Source organism: Schistocerca piceifrons, chromosome 7, assembly GCF_021461385.2.
Source record: "Schistocerca piceifrons isolate TAMUIC-IGC-003096 chromosome 7, iqSchPice1.1, whole genome shotgun sequence".
Classification (NCBI taxonomy): domain Eukaryota; kingdom Metazoa; phylum Arthropoda; class Insecta; order Orthoptera; family Acrididae; genus Schistocerca; species Schistocerca piceifrons.
Window position 1 is genome coordinate 75026187 of NC_060144.1, and position 25405 is coordinate 75051591.

The following is a 25405-nucleotide window of genomic DNA, read 5'->3' on the forward strand; positions in this document are numbered from 1 at the left end:
GTTTCCGAAAATTTCACTATGTGATCATCTGATTGAAGAGCATGTTCCGCCACGGCCGATTTGTTTGTTTTCCCTAGTCAGCAAAGACTTTTATGTTCCTTCAACCGTGTATTCACACTTGTCTTTGTAGTTCCAATGTAGACTTGCCACATGTACACGTTATCTTATACACAGCACTTGCAGACAGAGGGAGACGTTTATTCTTAACGGAACGAAGTGCTTGGCCTATTTTCTTAGTCGGTCTGAAAACAGGTCGAATGTCATTTATCCTTAGAATCTTGCCAATTTGATCCGTGAAGGGTAGAGAAACGGTGTTCTTCCATCGCTGTGTCCTATAGTTGTCCTTAGGCCTCCTGTTATTCGGTCGCAAAACTCTATTTATTTCCTTACTAGAGTACCCATTCTTCTCAAAAGTCTGCTTTAGATGTTTTAACTCGGCGTCCAGGTATTCTGGCGTACAAACCCTTTTAGTTCTGTCCACTAGACTTTTAATTACACCTCTTTTCTTTTGTGGATGATGATTGGAATCCTTATGCATGTATCTGTCGCTATGTGTAACCTTCCGAAATACTTTATGTTCCAAGCCGTCATCGGTCTGTCTCATGACGAAGATATCGAAGAAGGATATTGCATTGTCTTTCTCCGTTTCCATGGTAAACTGGATTTTTTGATTTACACTATTTAAATAACAAAAGAATTCCTCTAAAGCTTTTTTTGCCATGTGACCAAACATCAAATGTATCATCCACGTATCGATACCATCGACATGGTTTCGTACTCGCTTTTTCCTGAGCTTATTATTCGAATTTTTCCATGTAAAGTCAGCAATCGTAGGACTCAATGGGTTACCCATGGCAACACCATCAACCTGCTCATAAAACTCATCTTCCAACTGGAACTGACTAGAGGTAAGGCAGTGTCTGAAAAGAGCAGTCATATCCGCTGGAAAAACATCCGCTATGTAAACCATAACTTCGTCAAGCGGAATCATAGTAAATAAATACACTATGTATAGTGTCCCTTTCTATATATTTGACGTGAACAATATAAATAAAGGCAAAAGAACTATACATGCGTAATGATGTGTGAACTTTAATACCTAATTGCGATACCGACGAAGTGACGAAATAACTTTAAAGACAATTTATCGATTCTGATAATAGAAAAAAGACATTATTCTCCGTGATATAAGATCATATGTGTAAACCAAAGAACCGAACACTATAAACTTTGTTATATTATAAAAGTACTGGAAGACAATGAACTTAGTCGTCTTCTGATGTTTTCTTGTGTCTTAGCTATTGTTTGAGAGCAGAAGGTACGATTGTATTGCGATAGTTTTTGTCTTGCTCTCGTTTAATTACTAGAACATGATTTATGTGTAAAAGAGTTACGAAAATGCAATAAGCTAATCTGGAGTACAGAGAACTCATTTATGGAACCAGCGCCACATTTGCTATAACGCAAGAGTTTGTGTAGCATTTTTTGCAGTTGCTGCGGAGCTAGCTGCGATCATCTTCGACTGAGAAAGTTGGCCGCCATTACGCGGCACAGTTAAAGTTTTTATTTCCACATGAAACACGACGAAGCCGGAGCAGAACAAATTATTTAAAAATACTATCAAAATTAATTAGCATCAAATCACAAGATTTATTTTATCATAAAGTGACTATTTTCAGTGGTACAGTGATATAGGTCAGGTGCCTCTTCGCATAAATTTTATTACGCTAACGCATTCTTTGTAGGGAGCCTGGCGCTCGTTTTCAATCAGAATTTAAAGTTTAATTTGGCAACCTGCAAATACAATATTGCTTATTTGTAGTTGTTTCTTACGAGGTTTTATGAAATACAGCTTTACGAAATTTAACTTCACGAACTTAATAGATTCCTCATATAACTTATAGCAGAAAGAGACATTACATAGGTCAAAACTGACAAAAATATCCTCAGGAGCCAAAGTTAGTCCCTCAAGTTTGTTAATAAAATGACGTGAGTCCTTACCATAAGAATCAGTTTTGCCAGTATGTGGTTGTGAACAAGTTGCCAGATATCTTGCTATTTGGTACGTTGGGGAATTAATAGCACTGACAATAGGCCTTAGAGGAAGGTTAATCTTATGAATTTTAGGTAGGCCCTAAAGCCTGGGACACACAGCTTCACTCTTCAACAAAACCTTCTTATCTTCCTTTTGAATTGAAGTAGATGACTTTATCAGCGTATTTGTTTTCCTCAATACGCTAGCCGTAGGGCCTTTCTTAAGTTTATTATATTGTCCTGACGTTAAAAGATCCAAAATATTACTTCTATAATTCTCTTTATTCATAAAAACAGTAACATTGCCTTTGTCAGAAGGAATAACCACTATCACTTTGTCTACATTTAAATCTCTGAGAGCCCTTCTTCCACCTTTCGTTAGGTTACTTTCCAAGGGTTTACTTCGGCACAAGACCCTGGTGGTTTCAATTCGAATTGCATTTGCAGTTTCTTTGGGGATTGTTCGTATCCCTGCTTCTACGTTCGAAACTATCTCCTCAACTGGTACTATCGTAGGTGTAATAGCAAAGTTTCTTCCTTTTGCAAAAACCTAAATTTCATCCAGAGACAATACTCTCTGTGATTTATTAATAACAGTATCTGACATGACAACGTTACTAGTACTTTGCACATTAGGTTGTAATTTATCAAACTTGTGCCTACTGGTAGTTACTTGCATTATAGATTCCATCGATCTAAACGTCAGGTAATCTATTTTATTCCACAGATCTACCGATGCCTTACTAGCAATGAGTAAATGTAGTAGCAGTAAGTTACGCACAACAGAATCCATCTCTCGTCTTGTAAAACGTATCCTTTCACGGAGTAACGATGCTTCTCTACAATCATAAATCGGTTGTACTCGGGCTGTAAGAAACGTTCTCTTCAGTTTCAAGAATTTCGGCATGGACGACGTGTCTCTGCAACTCAAGAGGGAGGTTAAAGTACAAAGTAAATGTGCTTTCTTCTTACGTGAAACTTCCAGACATCTGACTGATTTTGAAACATTCTTCCCAAAGAGTCGTCTAACCATACAATGAAGGCTTTCACTACCGGATATTTCGGCTGCTGAGAATTCTTCCGGGTTGTATGGCCATGGTCCAAGGAACTCTTTAATCCTTGACGTTTCGTCCAAGGCTACGTTGGATATGTTCGGAGGTGCTCCTGGTTATGCTGTCAAATACTGGTTTGTCAAATACTGTAGCCTCATCAGTAAATTTCACTTATTTAATGCTTAACTTGTTTTGGTACTCAATGTTTTCATGTAGTACTATACTGTCTTGACTGTAAGTTTCATCTCTCTCTTTTTTATTTCACTAATGTTTATAAAAGAAGGTTGTATACATGGAAGAACCCTGGAGATACTGAGAGATATCAGATTATATAATGGTAAGACAGAGATTTAGAAACCAGGTTTTAAATTGCAAAACATTTCCAGGGGCAGATGTGGACTCTAACCACAATCTCTTGGTTATGAACTGTAGATTAAAACTGAAGAAACTGCAAAAAGGCGAGACTTTAAGGAGATGGGACCTGGATAAACTGAAAAAACCAGCGGTTGTACAGAGTTTCAGGGAGAGCATAAGGGAACAACTGACAGGAATGGGAGAAAGAAATATAGAAGAAGAAGAATGGGTAGCTTTGAGGGATGAAATAGTAAAGGCAGCAGAGGATCAAATAGGTAAAAAGACGGGGGCTAGTATAAACCCTTGGGTAACAGAAGAAATATTGAATTTAATTGATGAAAGCAGAAAATATAAAAATGCAGTAAATGAAGCACGGAAAAAGGAATACAAACGTCTCAAAAATGATATCAACAGGAAGTGCAAAATGGCTAAGCAGGGATGGCTAGAGGACAAATGTAAGGATGTAGAGGCATATCTCATGAGGGGTAAGATAGATACTGCCTACAGGAAAATTAAAGAGACCTTTGGAGAAAAGAGAACCACTTGTATGAATATCAAGAGCTCAGATGGAAACCCAGTTCTAAGCAAAGAAGGGAAATCAGAAAGGTGGAAGGAGTATATAGAGGGTCTATACAAGGGGATGTACTTGAGGAGAATATTATGGAATTGGAAGAGGATGTAGATGAAGATGAAATGGGAGATATGATACTGCGTGAAGAGTTTGACAGAGCACTGAAAGACCTGAGTCGAAACAAGGCCCCCAGAGTGGACGGCATTCCATTAGAACTACCGACAGCCTTGGGAGAGCCAGTCGTGACAAAACTCTACCATATGGTGAGCAAGATGTATGAGACAGGCGAAATACCCTCAGACTTCAAGAAGAATATAATAATTCCAATCCCCAAGAAAGCAGGTGTTGACAGATGTGAAAATTACCGAACTATCAGTTTAATAAGTCACAACTGCAAAATACTAACGCGAATTCTTTACAGACGAATGGAAAAACTGGTAGAAGCCGACCTTGGCGAAGATCAGTTTGGATTCCGTAGAAATGTTGGAACACGTGGGGCAATGCTGACCCTACGACTTATCTTAAAAGATTAAGGAAAGGCAAACCTACGTTTCTAGCATTTGTAGACTTAGAGAAAGCTATTGACAATATTGATTGGAATACTCTCTTTCAAATTCTGAAGGTGGCAGGGAGAGAAAGGCTATTTACAATTTGTACAGAAAGCAGATGGCAGTTATAAGAGTTGAGGGGCATGAAAGGGAAGCAGTGGTTGGGAAGGGAGTGACACAGGGTTGTAGCCTATCCCCGATGATATTCAATCTGTATATTGAACAAGCAATAAAGGAAACAAAAGAAAACTTCGGAGTAGGTATTAAAATCCATGGAGAAGAAATAAAAACTTTGAGGTTCGCCGATGACATTGTAATTCTGTCAGAGACAGCAAAGGACTTGGAAGAGCAGTTGAACGGAATGGACAGTGTCTTGAAAGGAGGATATGAGATGAACATCAACAAAAGCAAAACGAGGATCATGGAATGTAGTCGAATTAAGTCGGGTGATGCTGAGGGAATTAGATTAGGAAATGAGACACTTACAGTAGTAAAGGAGTTTTGCTATTTGGGGAGCAAAATAACTGATGATGGTCGAAGTAGAGAGGATATAAAATGTAAGCTGGCAGTGGCAAGGAAAGCGTTTCTGAAGAAGAAAAATTTGTTAACATCGAGTATAGATTTAAGTGTCAGGAAATCGTTTCAGAAAGTATTTATATGGAGTGTAGCCATGTATGGAAGTGAAACATGGACGACAAATAGTTTGCACAAGAAGAGAATAGAAGCTTTCGAAATGTGGTGCTACAGAAGAATGCTGAAGATTAGATGGGTAGATCACATAATTAATGAGGAGGAATTGAATAGAATTGGGGAGAAGAGGAGCTTGTGGCACAACTTGACTAGAAGAAGGGATCGGTTGGTAGGACATGTTCTGAGACATCGAGGGATCACCAATTTAGTATTGGAGGGCAGCGTGGAGGGTAAAAATCGTAGAGGGAGACCAAGAGATGAATACACTAAGCAGATTCAGAAGGATATAGGCTTCAGTAGGTACTGGGAGATGAAGAAGCTTGCACAGGATAGAGTAGCATGGAGAGCTGCATCAAACCAGTCTCATGACTGAAGACCACAACAACACAACAACAACAATGTTTATGTTCAAATATTGAACTACTTCACGGTCAGCACACTTCATCTCTGTCTTTGTACTATATTACAGGTGCGATGGGAAAGAAAATACATTAAAACAACATGACTTAGAAAAAGAAGTATTACAATATAATTTCCATGTAGTGTTTTTGTGTACACGGTACACCGTTTTTTTTAGATATAATGTTTTCACTTCCTGACAAGGACACACTAAATATCCATCCAAATGTATACAACCAGATAATAAGAATACAAATAAAAATGCAATATACATGAAATTCATTATAAAATGTTGTCCATACAATGTTTTACATACTATCAGGACGATTATAATCGATCACTAAATTTCCATCGAAAAGTATGCATCAAAATAACGTGTCTGACGAAATGTAAATTCTTACACAGTTACAAATTACAATTTACAGTTCAAATAGAATTCACATCAGTAACATAGGTGGTAGTAACCTCAGACTACAGTTCACAGTCAACCATTATTTTTGTTTAGGTAGTGATCTCACGTCACTGTATTTGCTTTATCCGGACGTATATGACGTATGACATTCTGTGCAGAAAAGAATGTTTATACATTTCCATTAGCGAAACAACATGCTGTTTCGACGGACTGACAAATCGCGCAACGGTTTTTACTTTTGAATCCAAGAGGCATCGCCTGTAATCGTCAACGCTTAGTCTATTTACAGAAGACTGTTTTAGGCCTTTTGCTCTAAGGATTATACGCCCAGACTCAGTTTTGACAGTATACATTTTTGCTTGCAAGCCAACAAATCCTGCAAGAGGTCCAGCATTCAGTTCGTCTTTCGGTAACCCAACCCCTTCTTTAATCACCAGTGATATCTCTTCGCACATCATTCCTAATATCGTTGTAGATATTTGAAGTTGTAACGCGATATAAAAGGTTATCTGTGTTTGTGTGGCACAGTTTTACACAATGTGGCGTAATTTTCGTTCCTTGCTTTTTTTCTAAAAAAATGTGGAAACCGAAGACAAGAGTCTTGGTAGTATCCCAAATGGTCATTTCAACGGCAATGAGTTCATTGCAGACCACAATGCTTGCTCTGTTCATTGGCGACTAATTCCGTTAGAAATAACGCACCCTTGAAAATTTGGTTTGGCGATTAATGTTACTGCCTCAAATCTGCCTATTCAGGGTGTTGCTAGTCATATGTCCTGCGTCTGTTACACGTTTTCCACAGTTTTCCTAAACACTCTGTTATTCATCAGTTTGAAAAAGTTCTTCTTGAACTCATTAGTTGTTCTCACGCGGTTTTTTGCATTAACCTCTATGTATGTCTTTAGTCGGGAAGTTTGCGTAAATGATAAGATTGGATGGATCATCTTTATAAGCAAATTTATTTTGTAAACATTGTTCAAAATTTCTGTAACTGGAAACAATTCCTTCGTTTTATTACTGTCTAATGGTGGAACTGCACTATTTTTCGAACTTAAGGGTATATCCGAAAGTAAATCGTGGATATTCGGTAGGTATTCAAAATCCACTTTTAATATGGACCCTATGTTTCAATCGTCCCGTACTTTTCCCACATCAAAAGTTTTGAAACTCTCTGTAGGTAGCCATTCAAACACCGTAATGTACTGTTACATAGCCCAGCCGAATAGCCTCTTCAGCTATAAGTAATATGGGATTCAGAAATTTTAGCGTGACAGCTGCTCATGAATCTGTTGTTGACAGCTGCATGTCAGAAAGAACAGTAGACAATACCACCTCTAATGCCATGATCAACAAGCTGGAATTGTTCGGTATCGTTTATAAGATGAAACTCCAATTTAGAAATTTTCAGCAGAATATACCTTGCCAAGCCAGACGAAGTAACGTAATGGGTAGGATCCACGTCATATGTTTTGAGATACAAGCAACAAAAGTTAGAAAAACGTCCACAAGCAGTAGCACATCAATTTTTAAATTTATGTAAGTGTACTCCCCTAGTGTCTTATAGTTGAATACTTTTTACACACTGAAAGCTCTTTGGAACTCAACTTCTGTTATTGTTTCGCCTATTAATAAGGTTTTTAACTTGGAGTAAGTGATCTTGCAGTAGAAACGATTCATTGCTTAGTTATTCATACGGGAAAATGCCCTGCTGATAACCAAATTGAAATCGTAATTGTTAGGAAAAGATATAGTCAGCATCTTGACTTCAACAGATTCCAGGTAAGACGTATACTTTTCAAGTGAAAGCGAGAGAAAATTCAGTGTACTAATTAATCTGAAGATAATATTACATTTCGTTCATGATGCGTTATTAAAATAAACTTTTCAACTGATTTCTATTTCTCAGTATTATACGGAATAAGAGAAACATACCAGGATTTAGATTTACTTCTTCTTCATTCTCATCTACCATCATTTGTCCACATAGGTTCGTGATCATGAAATGTGTGCCATAATAGTTAAGACTGTGGAATATGACCCAGACCGCATAGTAAGATGTATAGTTGACGCAGCTGCCATGAGCAGTACCCCTATATGATCTGGTGGAATGCCAATGATCTCTATGCTGTACATCACCTTCCTTAAACCGCCCACCACAAATGTGGCAAAACTCAGTTGGGCACAAAGAAAATTTTTCTCCGAGCACATATCCATCCTTTTACTTCTTAATAAAAATATGTTTACAGTCTCAGCGATTGCACAGAGTTGTTCAGTGAACCACTTACGCAGTTGCTACCTTTATACAGTTTTAATTTGGAATATCCCTCGTCGTGACTTCAGTGCATGTACCTGATCGGAGTACGAAGCAGAGTCTGTGCTACGACTGTATGTACTACGACCGTGACCAACAACTGGTTCTAATATGCATTGCGTATCTTAGAAAAGGTATCTTCAGTTTTTTCATGAACTTTGTAAATTTTATAAACTGGTTCTGCTCACTAGGAATGACATTTGTGACCGCTTTAATCTGGGCACTATTAACTGAGTGTATACCTAACACTTCTTTGGAATAGAAATAGCACAGTTTTCTCATACACTGCAGTACACTAATGAGAACGAGTAATGCTACTATATGCTAGCATCGAGAGGTATTTAATTTGATAGAAATCGTATGTAATGCATTAGTAACATGTAACGTTAATAGATACACATTTGCATCAAGACTGTGTTGCACAATATGCAACATTGCAAACCGAAATTCTTCCTTATTTCTCTTCTCACGCACACCCATCTATTCATAATCCGAATTTTGGACGCCGTAGATGTTAAGACAGATATCTTGGTTCAGTTTTTCGAACATGTGGACGTGACTGGGCTCTGCAAGGAGTGTTATACTGGCAATGTTTAATTTGTTTCTTTGTAGATTATATTTAGACATAGGTTCTGCATGCTTATTTACAGGACATAAACCTGCTAGAATAGGCCACTTTAAGCGGTCATTATCTTTGGACTGGACATTGCATGTTTAGCTGCTATTACGTTAGGCAGTTTCGCGCATAGTCCTGCACGAAATCTTTTATTTTCATTAACAACTAACACATAGTTGGCTTATTCCCTTTAATGTCCAGCCACAATATTTCATTCGCAGAACCGAAAGTTTCTTTATCAAATTATCAAAAATATTTTCTGAATACCAACCACACCAAATTTCATCCTTGGTGTTGAGTTCAATTGCCCTACTTCACCTGAATTGGTCTTGAGATAGTCGGAGACTAGTAAAAATTGCTCTTCACTGGTTAGTTAATTTAGCGAAGTTTGTTCTATAAAACATGAAAACACGTATTCAAGAAATGTGTAGCCTTAATAAACCCAAGCCTCATCAAGTTACCTTCCATTCAGAAGGCTATTGCACGCAGCCGCTGTTATATTGACTTGTAAATAATAGATTTCAGCTATCAGTCGTTCTTTTTAAATTTTATTGGCAGATCTACGTTTCAGCTAGAAACTAGCCATTCTCAATGCACTATCATTTTTGATCAATGTATGTAATGCCTGTTGGTCGGGCTTCATCCACAGTTTGTTTCTATTCAATGAACTGTGGATGAAGCCCGACCAACAGGCATTACATGAATTGATCAAAAATGGTAGTGCATTGAAAATGGCTAATTTCTAGCTGAAATCTAGATCAGCCAATAAAATTTAAGAAGGGCGACTGATAGCTGAAATCTATTATTTACAAACCCAAGCCGGTTACCAGTCACATCTGTTCTTCTGAAAGCAGGAGGAAGAGTACCGCCAGTGTGTACAGGATCACAGAAGGTAACTGTTTAAAAGTTTTATTAGAACTGTTTGATGGAGAGACGTATTGCTTGTAGTCGTTATTTTGTGCTAGCTACGTGAATGGACGTAATTAGAGTCAGTTCTTGAGTATCATTCTTTTCGTTGCTCAGATAGCACTTCAAAAATGAAGAGGGCTCAGTTTCATTTGATGAAGTACAATTCTGTTAGACGTTACTCTCATGTGTTACATTACGTAAACACTGGCGCCGTTCAATATACACTGAAACAATTTTGTTTTCTCGAAAAATTCAGATTCAAAAAATTTATACTTTTGTTTGTGACATTTTTAAACATTCCCACGTTGTCTTATACAGGGTGAGTCACCTAACGTTACGGCTGGATATATTTCGTAAACCACATCAAATACTGACGAATCGATTCCACAGACCGAACGTGAGGAGAGGGGCTAGTGTAATTGGTTAATACAAACCATAAAAAAATGCACGGAAGTATGTTTTTTAACACAAACCTACGTTTTTTTTTAAATGGAGCCCCGTTAGTTTTGTTAGCACATCTGAACATATAAACAAATACGTAATCAGTGCCGTTTGTTGCATTGTAAAATGTTTTACATCCGGAGATATTGTAACCTAAAGTTGACGCTTGAGTACCACTCCTCCGCTGTTCGATCGTATGTATCGGAGAGCACCGAATTACGTAGGGATCCAAAGGGAACGGTGATGGACCTTAGGTACAGAAGAGACTGGAACAGCACATTACGTCGACATGCTAACACCTTTTTATTGGTCTTTTTCACTGACGCACATGTACATTACCATGAGGGGCGAGGTACACGTACACACGTGATTTCCGTTTTCAATTACGGAGTGGAATAGAGTGTGTCCCGACATGTCAGGCCAATAGAGGTTCAATGTGGTGGCCATCATTTGCTGCACACAATTGCAATCTTTGGCGTAATGAATGTCGTACACGCCGCAGTACATCTGGTGTAATGTCGCCGCAGGCTGCCACAATACGTTGTTTCATATCCTCTGGGGTTGTAGGCACATCACGGTACACATTCTCCTTTAACTTACGCCACAGAAAGAAGTCCAGAGGTGTAAGATCAGGAGAACGGGCTGGCCAATTTAGGTGTCCTCCACGTCCTATGAAACGCCCGTCGAACGTGTACCTCACCCCTCATGGTAATGTACATGTACGTCAGTGAAAAAGACCAATAAAAAGGTGTTAGCATGTGGACATAATGTGCTGTTCCAGTCTCTTCTGTACCTAAGGTCCATCACCATTCCCTTTGGATCCCTAAGTAATTCGGTGCTCTCCGATACACACGATCGAACAGCGGAGGAGTGGTACTCAAGCGTCAACTTTAGGTTACAATATCTCCGGATGTAATTAACATTTTACAATGCAACAAACGGCATTGATCACGTATTTGTTTATATGTTCAGATGTGCTAACAAAACTAACGGGGTTCCATTTAAAAAAAACGTAGGTTTGTGTTAAAAAACATACTTCCGTGCATTTTTTTATGGTTTGTATTACCCATTACACTAGCCCCTCTCATCACGTTCGGTCTGTGGAACCGATTCGTCAGTATTTGATGTGGTTTACGAAATATATCCATCGGTAATGTTAGGTGACTCACCCTGTACATACAAGCGCCCTACAACGAGTCTTCAAAATGGCATCCGTAACTGAGGTGCGATCCAAGCAAAGAGTATAACTGAACATCTTTCAGCGTAGATAAAAGCACAGTGAGTCTCTCTTTGACGTGTCTGTCGTCAACAGAACAAGGAGGAGTACATCTGTCGTATGCGCCATTCGCAGACTAGAGGTGATCGACGAATAACAAACAAGTAACTCAGTGCTCCGCTTGGCGCCTCTGTCAGTAATGGTGACACACTTCTCCATTAATCAGCGTTCTCAAAAGTTTGTGCCCGCTCGGTTACTGGAAACCTAACTGACGATCAAGAATGAACATCTCTTCTGAACGACTTGCTCGTTATGGAGCTGATGGTGACGATTGCTTGCCATCATTGTCGCAGGAGCTGAAACTTGAATTCACCACCTGGAGCCTGAAACAAAACGGCAACCCATGGAGCTGCGCCACCTAACGTCTCCTTCGAAGAAGTTCACTGCAGTACCTTAGCTAGTGAAAGTCATGGTTGTAGTCTTATAGGACTCTGAAGGGTCTGACTCTGTTCGACATCCTCTTTCATAGTCAAACCATGAATTCCGAAGTTTATTTCGAAGGCCTTAGGGAACTGAAGGATCTATTACAGACTGAACGCACTTCTTCATCTCCATGATAACGCTAGACAAGCCTGGGCACTCGAGGAGAAACCTCAAGAGTCAGCAACCTGTTCTTTCGCGTCCGTCCTACATTCTAGGATCATGCACTTTCCGTCTTCCATCTCTTTATCCTACTGCCTGGTACTCTCCCCGGAACTCGTTACAGAAACGATGGGACGTTATTGACGGAGCAAGAACTTCGCTGTGAAGCAGAGATCCCTAGGAGAGGATCGATTTTTTGAAAACACCTGCCACACTGGGCGACTTGCGTGTCGATGACGATCAAATGATGGTGATGGACCACACAACCGCCAGTCTCTGAGCGGAGAAAATCTCCGACACTGCTGAGCATCGAACCTCGGCCCACTGCATGGCAGTCACACTTTGCTGAGGCAAAGGGAGTGAACAGGGTTCTAGGTATCATACCCCAGAAGCCATTTACCCAGCTGCACCCTCATTTGCAAATGAACAACAAGAAAGTTCAGAACTTTATGACACTCTCTCGAATAGGGTATCCTAAACTATTTTCTACGAAACGCTTCTGTTCACAGGGAAATGAATAAATGCCCCGCGAAAAATTATTAAAAGCATAGCGACTTTTTACAACGTTTTGAAGATACTAATTATTTTTTAAACTTTTATTTTGATTTAGGTGTTATTAGTTATTATTTGAAATTGAATTAATCACCACGTAAAAGAGGTTTCCCTCATTTTAAAAAATTTTAACAACTTTCAAAGTGAACAACGTGTTCTAACCAAGTACCAGAATTACCAAAGCGTTCCGACAAAGAGACAATTTTGGAACCTCTGCACTAGAGCGCTGAAAATAGTATCAGTGGAAAAACGGCGCCGTAGCGTAAATTTTACGTTACTTGGCTAGTGGTCTGAAGCATGTGGTTTCAAACTATGTTGAATATAAGGTAATTTTATTTTGAAGTCTTCGTAGAAACGACTGCAGTCGTAGTTTTTGCTAAACTTTATATACTTGCTCTCGTTCTATTTCTAACCAATGCCTATGTTATTTTAAATATTTCTATACGCTTGCTTCGATTTAATTCGTCCCTTTCCAGAGTTTTATGGTTTCGTGCAGACTATTCAATCGTTATTTTGACTGAGCTGTAAAAACGTCTTCTGTTTAAATCTTCATATGCGTAATTTTGGACGTATTTGTATGACTATTGGTAACTAAAAACTCTGCATCTCGTAACGAAAAGTACATTTTTGACACTATTGCAGAGCCGATATAAATAGATTATTTATTTTTTTTAAACTTACTGGCAGATTAAAACTGTGTGCCGGACCGAGAGTCGAACTCGGGACCTTTGCATTTCGCGGACAAGTGCTCTACCAACTGAGCTACCCAAGCACAACTCACGCCCCGTCCTCACTGCTTTAATTCCGCCAGAGCACTTGCCCGCGAAAGGCAAAGGTCCCGAGTTCGAGTCTCGGTCCGGCACACAGTTTTAATCTGCCAGGAAGTCTCATATCAGCACACACTCCACTGTAGAGTGAAAATTTCATTCTATTTATTTTTTTTATTTTTCAACAGATAGATCTGTATTTTTAAATGTTTGAATATTACGGTTATTAAATAAGAAAAATTAAATTCTAATTAGAACTCATTAAAAAATTGAAAAATAAGCTCAGATTGCTGAAATATTTTTTTTATCGATTACTCGCAAGGAGGGTGCAGCAGGTTGAATGGCTGCTGTGCGTGATATCTCGGACCCTTGAGTATACCCCCGTACAGGTGCTTCCGAAAAGTGGATCTCACACCTGGGGACTTCTCATTGTGAAACACAGACAAGTACATGGCATAAAGGCTCTCACATTAAGGTGGTATAAAGCGACAGAATCGAATGGAAATTTTATTGAAAAACAGCGTTCTGTAGCCAAAGAATTTAGGAAAGGTGCTACGTATTAAATTATGAACAAAGCCATATTCTTCTGAGAAAAAAGTTTGTTACAGTAAGCGTTCCACGACGCGCCTAAAGTAATAAATTTAGAAAAGAAAAGAAAGCCGATATTTGCTCTCTCTGCTCACAAGCGTTACCGGTCCACTCGACCATTAACTTAGCCCTCATCATTTTACGAAAACAGTAACGACGCAATGGCAGGTGGGCGGGGAGCATCCACTTTCATCAAGGCGTCGCGTTCTATTCTGGGGAACTCATTTCTGCGAACTCCGACCGACTGTGAAGGACTGTAGCGGCGTCCGATACTTGGCTCGTTCCGCCGTATAATTATTACCGTGCCTCTGCTGCTGCTGCTGCTGCTGCCGGCGCCTTGCTTTTCTGTCCGGGATGGAAAGCTCCGGCTCTTGTTTGGAGCTACTCTCTCTCATTATCGAGCCCTGCTCGCAGGACGCATTCCGAAGTATGCACATCCGTCGGAAACAAAAGCGCGAGAACAGAGCGGGCCTGGATGAAAGAGTCCGCCAGCGGTGTGGGGGGCACCGGCAGAAAAACTTTGCCCCGGCCCGCCGGTGGCAGCCGTATCTATAAATAAGACAAGGAGAGGCATGGCTGGCGGACGGGCAGAGATACAGCCGGCCAGGGGCACAAAACGGGGCCGTCTTCGCAGATTTACAGGCTGTCAATGGCCGTGAATCTCCAGCTCCATCGCAGATCGAGAAATGCTTTTAACTGCTGCACCAAGGAGCGTGTTTGTCAGAAAGTCGGGCTCGAAATGGCATCTTTCACAAAAGAAAAGCACCCAATAGAAACATTCTTGGCAAAGTCTGAAAGGGACTATGGTTTGATGGTTTGATATCTCATTCAATCGGAAACTGTTCGTCTCTGCAGTAATTAAGAGACCAAGTACGTACATCTCCATTACACCTCAGTGACGCCTATAATGACACTGCTTCCAATCGTAAGACGGAACCGCTGTACGATATGCAAGGTGTTTCTAAAAGGGTTTGAAACTTCATAAATATTCGTACGTTGTATACAGGGTGCTCCATTGATCGTGACTGGGCGAAATATCCCACGAAATAAGCGTCAAACGAAAATACTGCAAAGAACGAAACACGTCTAGCTTGAAGGGGGAAACCAGATGACGCTATGGTTTGGCCCGCTAGATGGCGCTGCCATAGGTCAAACGGATATCAACTGCGTTTCTTTAAATAGGAACCCTCATTTTTATTACATAATCGCGTAGTGCGTAAAGAAGTATGAATGTTTTAGTAGGACCACTTCTTTTCGCTTTGTGATAGATGGCGCTCTAATAGTCGAAACATATGACTCACAATTTTAGACGAACAGTTGGTAACAGGTAGGCTTTTTAAATTAAAATACAGAACTTACGTACGTTTGAACATTTTATTTCGGTTGTTCAAATGTGATATACATTGTGAACTTATCATTTCTGAGAACGCATGCTGTTACAGCGTGATCACCTATAAATGCCACATTAATGCAATAAATGCTCAAAATGATGTCTGTCAACCTCAATGCAATTGGCAATACGTGTTACGACATTCCTCTCAACAGCGAGTACTTCGCCTTCCGTAATGTTCGCACATGCACTGACAATGCGCTGACGCATGTTGTCAGGCGTTGTCGGTGGATCACGATAGCAAATATGCTTCAACTTTCCCCACAGAAAGAAATCCGGCGAAGTCAGATCAGGTGAACGTGCGGGCCATGGTATGGTGCTTCGACGACCAATTCACCTGTCATAAAATATACTATTCAATACCGCTTCAACCGCACGCAAGCTATGTGTCGGACATCCATCGTGTTGGAAGCACATCGCCATTCTGTCATGCAGTGAAACATCATGTGGTAACATCGGTAGAACATTGCGTAGGAAATCAGCATACATTGCACCATTTAGATTGCCATCGATAAAATGGGGGCCAATTATCCTTCCTCCCATAATGCCGCACCATACATCAACCCGCCAAGGTCGCGGATGTTCCAGTTGTCGCAGCCATCGTGGATTTTCCGTTGCCCAATAGATTATGCCGGTTTACGTTACCGCTGTTGGTGAATGACACTTCGTCGCTAAATTGAACGCGTGCAAAAATCTGTCATCGTCCCATAATTTTTCTTGTGCCCAGTGGCAGAACTGTACACGACGTTCAAAGTCGTCGCCATGCAATTACTGGTGCATAGAAATATGGTACGGGTGCAATTGCTGTTGATGTAGCATTCTCAACACCGACGTTTTTGAGATTCCCGATTCTCGAACAATTTATCTGCTACTGATGTGCGGATTAGCCGCGACAGCAGCTAAAAGACCTACTTGGGCATCATCATTTGTTGCAGGTCGTGGATGACGTTTCACATGTGGCTGGACACTGCTTGTTTCCTTAAATAACGTAACTATCCGACGAACGGTCCGGGCACTTGGATGATGTCGTCCAAGATACCGAGCAGCATACATAGCACACGCCCGTTGGGCATTTTGACGACAATAGCCAAACATCAACACGATATCGACCTTTTCCGCAATTGGTAAACAGTCCATTTTAACACGGGTAACGTATCACGAAGCAAACACCGTCCGCACTGGCGGAATGTTACGTGATACCACGTACTTATAAGTTTGTGACTATTACAATGCCATCTATCACAAAGCGAAAAAAGTGGTCCAACGATAACATTCATATTTCTTTACGTACTACACGAATATTTAATAAAAATTATTTTAAAAAACGCAGTTGATATCCGTTTGACCTATGGCAGCGCCATCTAGCGGGCCAATCATAGCGCCATCTGGTTTCCCCCTTCAAGCAAGACGAGTTTCGTTCTTTGTAGTTTTTCGTTTGATGCTTATTTCGTGAGATATTTAGCCTGCTCACTATTAATGGACCACCCTGTATACCCAGCGTTGTCGTAATTTTGTAGGAAAACTGATCAGGTTTTGCCTCAGTAACACACTAGTACGAATCATCCCTCCGCGATTGGTAGGGAAAATTATAGCAGTTGATCAGGGGCCTTTTGTTTGGAGCCGAGTAGTGTGTCTCAACTAGAGATTCCACCATTTCTGTGACGGACTTCGCTCAATCATCTAAAAGATTCCACTGTTTCTGTGACGGACTTTGCTCACTCATCTAATTTTGTGATTTTAACAGTAAGATGCAGAAGCATTCGTAAAAAAAATACCTGAATTCACGGCCCACGAGGAATGTTATCGCGCCGGCCGGAGTGGCCGTGCGGTTCTAGGCGCTCCAGTCTGGAACCGAGCGACCCCTACGGTCGCAGGTTCGAATCCTGCCTCGGGCATCGATGTGTGTGATGTCCTTAGGTTAGTTAGGTTTAATTAGTTCTAAGTTCTAGGCGACTGATGACCTCAGAAGTTAAGTCGCATAGTGCTCATAGCCATTTGAACCAATTTTCTGAATGTTATCGCTCGCATATAATACGCGGAATCGAAAACTGGATGGAAACCGAAGCAGAAAGTTGTGAAATATTTAAAGCGAGACAGGGATCGTATATCGAAAAGACAGTTTCAATGCCGTAGAAGACAGAATGTTCAATGCAACTGACAGAAATATTGTGTCCATCCAAGTGGGAATTGAGTGTGACATGAAAGTTATTTGGATGCTGCCAACCAGCCAACACACCCCATCGGATATTCTTACCAACCAGCCGATAATAGAGGATGAAACTTCTTTATTAAATTTTTACTTAAATTGAAATAACTGGGAAGGTGAAACTTCTTCATTTACTTCTGAAACTGCTGAGTGAAATTAAACGTACTGTCCCTTTGCTTGTCTATATCATTTCATATCTGACCTAGAGAATTATTCCTGACACATGCAGCTCTAACGTAATCTGACTGCTCAAATAATTAACACAAATGAATGGCCCTGAATTATAGGAAATCCTAACAATAACCTGTACATTTCATAATTCACGTACAGAAAATCTTCATTACACGAACTACAGCGATACAGCAAGCACCAATACAGCCAGCTAAATAAAAAATTGTAACTAGTGTAGGCTCTAACTACTGATAGACATGTGGCTAGCAAAGGAAAGATTTTGTTGCACAGTCGACGATGTATTTACCAAATTTTACCTTAATAATGTGACATCCAGGTCAAAAAAATTATATAACCGTCCGTGACATCCAGTTCCAAAAAATTATTGGATCATCAACAATATTACATTTCCACGACCGACACGTCCAGACCGTCAACTCGCGCTAGCATTTCAGATCTCTAACCTCCATCACTGCTAACTATAAACTTACAACCTCCATCACTGCTGGTTATCCACCACCAACTGCGGGTCCGACCAGCCACACAGAGTCTGTTACAGAGGGTGCACAGGGCTGTCAAAGTTATTGATGCAGCCTATCACGGTGCCAACATACACACACAACATACACACACACATAAACAAGCTACTTGCAAGGACTACTGCCGGTGCGAGCCCGTAAGTTGCCTCAGCATTCCCAGAATCCATGACAACAGCATCAATTTTCGTAGACTCGCCGACATCAACATCTGCCACTTGGTCAATGACATCATTTTCGGAATTACCAACCGCCTTCCCCTGCCCCCTCCACCTACAGTCAATGGCTGGGCACCACCGGCGTGCAGGATTGGCACCCACCTTTCGAGTAATTTTTATATAATTCGATTGCTTGTGCACAGTCATTTCTTCGCTTTCTGTAGATACAACTAGTATGAAGCACAGCCAGCAGCAGCAGCGATCAGCTGGGAAGAAGAAGAGTATCAGTAAGCATTTCTCAGTTCTTTTTGTTATAACAATACGGTTATTGTTAGCAAACCACACCAATTTATGTGCACACGTCGAACGCTTCGCGTGAGGGCAGCAGCGAACGTTATATAGCTTCCATGCAAGACTTCTACAACTATTACGTGTGTATCTGTCAGATGCGATGACCTCATGCAATAAATTAATAACGTTTCTTGACATGTTCTTATTTGATATGTTTATACATATATTTTGGTTGTCATTGCTACAGACAAGGAGACGGGTGTGTTCTGCGATGTACTAGTACATCAGCAGCAGCAGTCGCTCTCGACAAGATAGACTATACTGTACCTCAATCACAGCTGCTACCGTCTGCAGCTTAAAGAGACCCTTACCCAATGCTGTAGAACCGCTGCACCAGGATACGCAGGTGTTGCACAGCTTACTATTGCCCCAACCATAGCAGCAAACTTGTAGATCTAGACAAGACTGCACATCAAGCTCACTAACAATACTTGCTGCACCCAATTTACTACTACAGTTAGTTAAAACCTCACTATTCTCTGTCATTAACCTCTTCTTGCTGCTTTAAAGCCTTCGCTTTTCTGTGGGCTGAGACTTTGTCACAGCCTTATAAAACGAGAGAAACCTCGTCTGATCATATGCTGCTCCTGGGAACGTGACGGTGTTGAATTCTTCTTCGTGTACTGCAGGGACTTCGATTGCTGACTGAAATTATTCAGTTAACGAAGCAAACGGGGGGGAGGGGGGGGGGGTTGAGCGCGAGAGACCAGTGAGTGGTAAGTGACAGCTAAAAGAAAGACATATCCTCATAAACAAATTGGAGTGAGAGGGAGTATCGATTCAAATAAATGATAACAAGTAAGTACACAGTTTATAAGTATGCAGGTGATCCGCAAACTTGCTGTGGGCCAAGCCACAAGTACATGGACTGATGTACAATATGAACAAAGACAACGACAACTGTATCGGGTCAAAGTGAGAATTTTGATCCAGCTTAACAAAGATGAACTCCAATATTCGAGTCACAAGTTCTGGTGCCTGCCGGAGTGGCCGAACGGTTCTAGGCGCTACATTCTGGAACTGCACGACCGCTACGGTCGTAGGTTCCAATCCTGTCTCGGGCATGGATGTGTGTGATGTCCTTAGGTTAGTTAGGTTTAAGTAGTTCTAAGTTCTAGGGGACTGATGACCTCAGAAGTCGCATAGTGCTCAGAGCCATTTGAACCATTTGAACAAGTTCTGCTAAAGAGCCACGAGTGGGAACACGTTGCGAGCACACCGACAGAGGCAGCACGACAAAGACTACCGAATTCTGATAAAACGGCGAGACTGGTCTCCCACGGTGCAAATCTAGTGTCTGAATCTTAAACACGGTCGGTGAAAACGGACACATGAAGCACGAAACAGTGGATACCACCGCGCGACTGCTGGTCACGAAATACAGCCTACAATACACTGCCGTTCGCCACCGGTAACTGAGTGGTCAGCGCGACAGGATGTCAATCTAAGGGTCCGGGTTCGATTCCCGGCTGGGTCGGCGATTTTCTTCGCTTAGGGAGCGGGTGTTCAGTTGCCCTCCTCATCATCATTCCATCCCCACTTAGAGGCAAAGCCGGCCGTTGTGGCCGTGCGGTTCTAGGCGCTACAGTCTGGAACCACGAGACTGCTACGATCGCAAGTTCGAATCCTGCCTCGGGCATGGATGTGTGTGATGTCCTTAGGTTGGTTAGGTTTAGGTAGTTCTAAGTTCTAGGGGACTGATGACCATAGATGTTAAGTCCCATAGTGCTCAGAGCCATTTGAATCATTTTTTTGAGTGGCAAAGTCGCCGAAGTGGCGTCAAATCGAAATATGCATCCGGCGAACGATCTACCCGACCGGAGGCCCTAGTCACACGACGTTTAGTTTTAGTACACTGCCACGAACTGAGCTTCCGAAGCAGTGCAAAGAACTGAGCACGAGGGGGTGACTCAGTAGTTTCGTGAACTCGGGATCTTGCACACAATACGCTATACGCGAGAGCAAAACGTCCCTGTTCCCAACACGAGGGCGGTAGCTTAGACTTTCAGCCGAGCTGCAGGTCGGCCCGCCCACACGTATGTTGGGGTTGGTGGGGTGGCGTCACGCTTGTGACCTTCCACGTAACCGTCGTTTTGCCGTTGGTTTTCGAAACAAACGACCACTGGACCTTCTACATTCTTACGCCATTCTGAAAAATTTATAAATTAAAGGATAGGTGGACACAGAAATTTCTGCGGCCCCACCATTTGATAGTCCTGTACTCAGCAAGCTATCTGTGGTTACAGATGGCCTGAGAAAATTACTTTTATTGCATAACTAAGCGAATTAAAACATCATATTTCTAATAAAGTAATGTGAATCCTTGTGCTTGGTACCATTTGAATTCGTATTTTATAAGCAACCCGAATCTTTGATTGAAACAGCGGTCTTAATTCTATTATGCTCCCTTTCTTGGCACAGGGAACGTGCTGGACTGGTATAGAGACTTCGACACGTACTGTAAACAGCTCTGGAAAGTCTGCGTGTTACAATCCGTTACCAGTGATGTCGGAGGCGTTGGATGCCCTTGCAGCGCCAGTTGTGTTGATAGTCCGAGTAGAGCAGTCCATTGTCCGAGGAATCTCTGCAACAGCTCTGAAGCGAATGCCCTGAAGTGCTTCCACCAACACAGGAATCAAGCTGGGATCATAAGGGCTTAAGCCGACGGAGTAACCCCATCGATCCAAAAAATCAATAACAACTTCCGCCGTAAGTGCCCGAGCATTTTCCTCCAAAATGAGTTCTGTAGAAAGTGTCTTCATCGCCCGCCCGTCATTTTACAGGACAGTCCTCGGGCGCATATGGCGGCAGTTGTGACTGACTTGTTCGATCGATAGCTCTATTAACTGCTGTAGCAATTATCACATTCCCCGGACTTAAGCGCCTGTCACTTCTACTTGACCCTTAAATTGAAGGAAGCCCTTCCGGGTTTTCATTTGAAAACTGTAACAGAGGTTCGTCGAGCACTAGACCGCTCCACTCAAACTTGTGCTACTAAGGTTATCCTACGCCATACACGTCACCAGCAGAGAGTTATACATATTGCTATGACTTCTCTGAAACAGAGTAAAACTTTGAAACATGTATCTGCTTTGTATAAGTTGTAAGTAAATAGTTACCACTACGAAAATTCCAGCCCCCGTGCTTAACTAGACAAAAAAGCTGTACAATGACAGCGACATTCCAGCTTGAGAGAGAGAGGGGGCGGGAGAGAGAGGGAAGGAGAGAGGAGAGAGAGAGAGAGAGAGAGAGAGAGAGGAGGGGGGAGAGGGAGGGAGGGAGAGGGGGCGGACATTACCGTTAGCGTCTACGGATGTGTTAATCACAGCTGAAAATCTTCGCCTAGTTTGGGACACATTTCCAAACTGGTCGGAAAGGGATACAAGTTTTCATTATCGTTTGAGCAAATACGCAACGCCAGAATTTACTCTGTAAAAACAGGAGAACATTACGAACTACAAGAAACGAAAGTGATACACGCGTCAAATGGACAGATAAAACCAAAAGCTTGCAGCAATTTCACCCAGACATGTAGGACATAATACTGAAACCACAGCTCTCCATCCTCGACCGTACAATTCGTAAACTACAGTGGATAGGCCAAATAATGTGAACAGTGATGGTAATGGGACGGTGTGTTTGACGGTCAGCAACGAAGGTAAGGCACGTGTCGCGCTGGACTGTGCGTGTTCAGTACGCACTAGGCATCAGTGCAGCTTGTCTACGCATTCAGAGGCCGATGTCGATGTGCAATGAAAGACCTAACAGAGATCGAAAGAGGGCAGAATGTGGGGGCCTGATTAGCTGGAGCACCAGAACCAAGACAGCCAACTTATTGAATATTTCAACAGCAACTGTCTCAACAGTGCCGGCCGGAGTGGCCGAGCGGTTCTAGGCGCTATAGTCTGGAACCGCGCGACCGCTACGGACGCAGGTTCGAATCCTGCCTCGGGCATGGATGTGTGTGATGTCCTTAGGTTAGTTATGTTTAAGTTGTTCTAAGTTCTAGGGGACTGATGACCTCATAAGTTAAGTCCCATAGCGCTCAGAGCCATTCGAACCATTTTTTTGTCTCGACAGTCATGACAGCCTACACAAAACATGGAAAGGCATCATCGCGTAAACGTAATAGTGGACGCAAATCAAAACTAAATGACACATATCATCGTACGCAAACGTGAACCGTGTTAAAACAACACAAAATTACGGCGGCTAAAGTGACTGCAGAGTTCAATAGCCATCTTCGAGACCCCGTATCTATCGACATTGTCCGCCGAGAACTTCATTAAGCGAATATTCATGGATGAGCTGCTATGCCGTAAACGTTACTGACGACAACCAACACGAAGAAACGTAAAGCAGTGTCAGAAGCATCAACTTTGGACGGCTGATTAGTGGAAACAAGTCACGTGGTCCGACGAGTCAGCGTTTTCGTTATTTCTAACATAGAGCCGGGTTTACATCTGAGAACGCCAAAAGGAGCGTACAATCCTGATTGATTGATTCCAACGGTTAAGCATGCCGGTGAAAGTGAGCTGGTTTGAGCAACCATATCTCGGTATTCTGCTAGTCACAGCAGCCAATGATTATGTGAACATTTTAGGTGATCAGGTGCATCCCATGATTCAGATGTTGTTCCCCAATAATAATGCCATACTTCAGGACGATAATGCACCCATTCACACAGGCAGGATAGTACAATCGTGGTATGAGAAGCATGGAACAACTGCAGCGTCATCCCTGGCCAGCACAGTCCCCGCACTTGAACATTATCAAACCCCTGTGGGCGGAATTGGAGCGCAGACTCCGGAGCAGATCTCCGCCTCCCTCGTCACCACAGGAGCCAGAAGAAATTCTGATCGATGAGTTGCATAACATTCCACTGGTGACTATATAATTATTATATGCCAGTATTCCAAGAAGAATTGCAGCTGTATTACAGGCAAATGGCGGTACAGCCCTTTATTAATAAACAATTCCCAAGTAAGTACAAGTTTTCACATTATTTTGCCCATCCCCTGTATCTCCGGATTGTCTTCCTGTTGCGAGCATGTGTTTCAAACCGAAATTTTCGCGTTGAGCGCTCTGATTGCTTCGATCAATCCTAAGTATAGCTTTGTGAGACGTACAACATTAGTTGGCTCAGGATAATTGTGATAGATAGCCAGATATAGCAGTCAACAATACAGTAGAAAAATTCCTGTATGAGAAGTTTTGGTAAGCGTCTAAGATTTTTATGAAAACGTTGGGATAAAGTCGTAAAAATTTGTTTCATATTAATATGTAATTTAATTAGCAGTCTCTTTAACATAATGGTTACACGAAGTAGAATAATATTTACGTAATATTTTTTACTGTCGCTAGCCGCTGTATACCCCATGGGAAGCAGGTACGTAATCACTTTGCGCAGTCTTTTCATTACTTTTCGACCACTGTCGCGGATTTCGTATTGACACGTCCCTGGACTTTATAAACGATTTGGATTCCTTCCGACGCGATCCTTCCTCTGACCTGCGTTGTCTACAATTCTGAGCACCTGACGAGTCGTATGAGGCCAAATCTCCTATTATTTTGTAATTTTCAGTTTATTACCGATTTTCATTTTCCCTGTGGCGTGCACTTCTACTGTCTCGCTTTGGGTCCTAGTAGTGCTCCACAAGCTCTACAGTGACGACCAAATCAATCTCCCGGCTAATCGCGTTTCCACACTACACTAAATTACAGCTTTACACAAAGCTCATTCATAACAGTCACGCGAATGTGCCTGCAATGGTACGAAAACGTCACGGGCAAACAACTGACAGGTGAGCGGCGCGCTTGCATACTTACGAAACAGGTCGGCGCAGAAGAGCCAACGTGTTTCAAGTGTATTCCTGCCGGTAGGGATCAAACGTCATACTGATAGGTGCGTGTGTGTGTGTGTGTGTGTGTGTGTGTGTTTGAGTTTACTGGTGCTCAACGGCGAAGTTATGAGAACCCTTAAAAAACCACAAACAACGAATGTTGATAAAAGGACTAAAAATGTTGTCACACCGGTGAGGAGTGAACGTACAAAAAACAGTCACACCCACTTCACTCGCTTTGACCCACACAATCACACTGCCTCACATTATCTTAGTGTAAGGGAGGAAGGAATGAAAACATAAAGAAAAGCACACAGGAGTTAAAATAATAGCTCAGGGGAATGTGGCCGGCTGACTACTTACAAGAAACAAAGGTGAGCTGGTCTCTAAAAGATCTTAAACGTGCTAAGATTGAAAGTAAAAAAAGAAATACGAGATGAGCTAAAATACGCTATAGGGAAATTTGATGGTTCAAATGGCTCCGAGCACTATGGGACTCAACATCTTAGGTCGTAAGTCCCCTAGAACTTAGAACTACTTAAACCTAACTAACCTAAGGACATCACTCACACCCATGCCCGAGGCAGGATTCGAACCTGCGACCGTAGCAGCCCCGCGGTTCCGGACTGCAGCGCCAGAACCGCATAG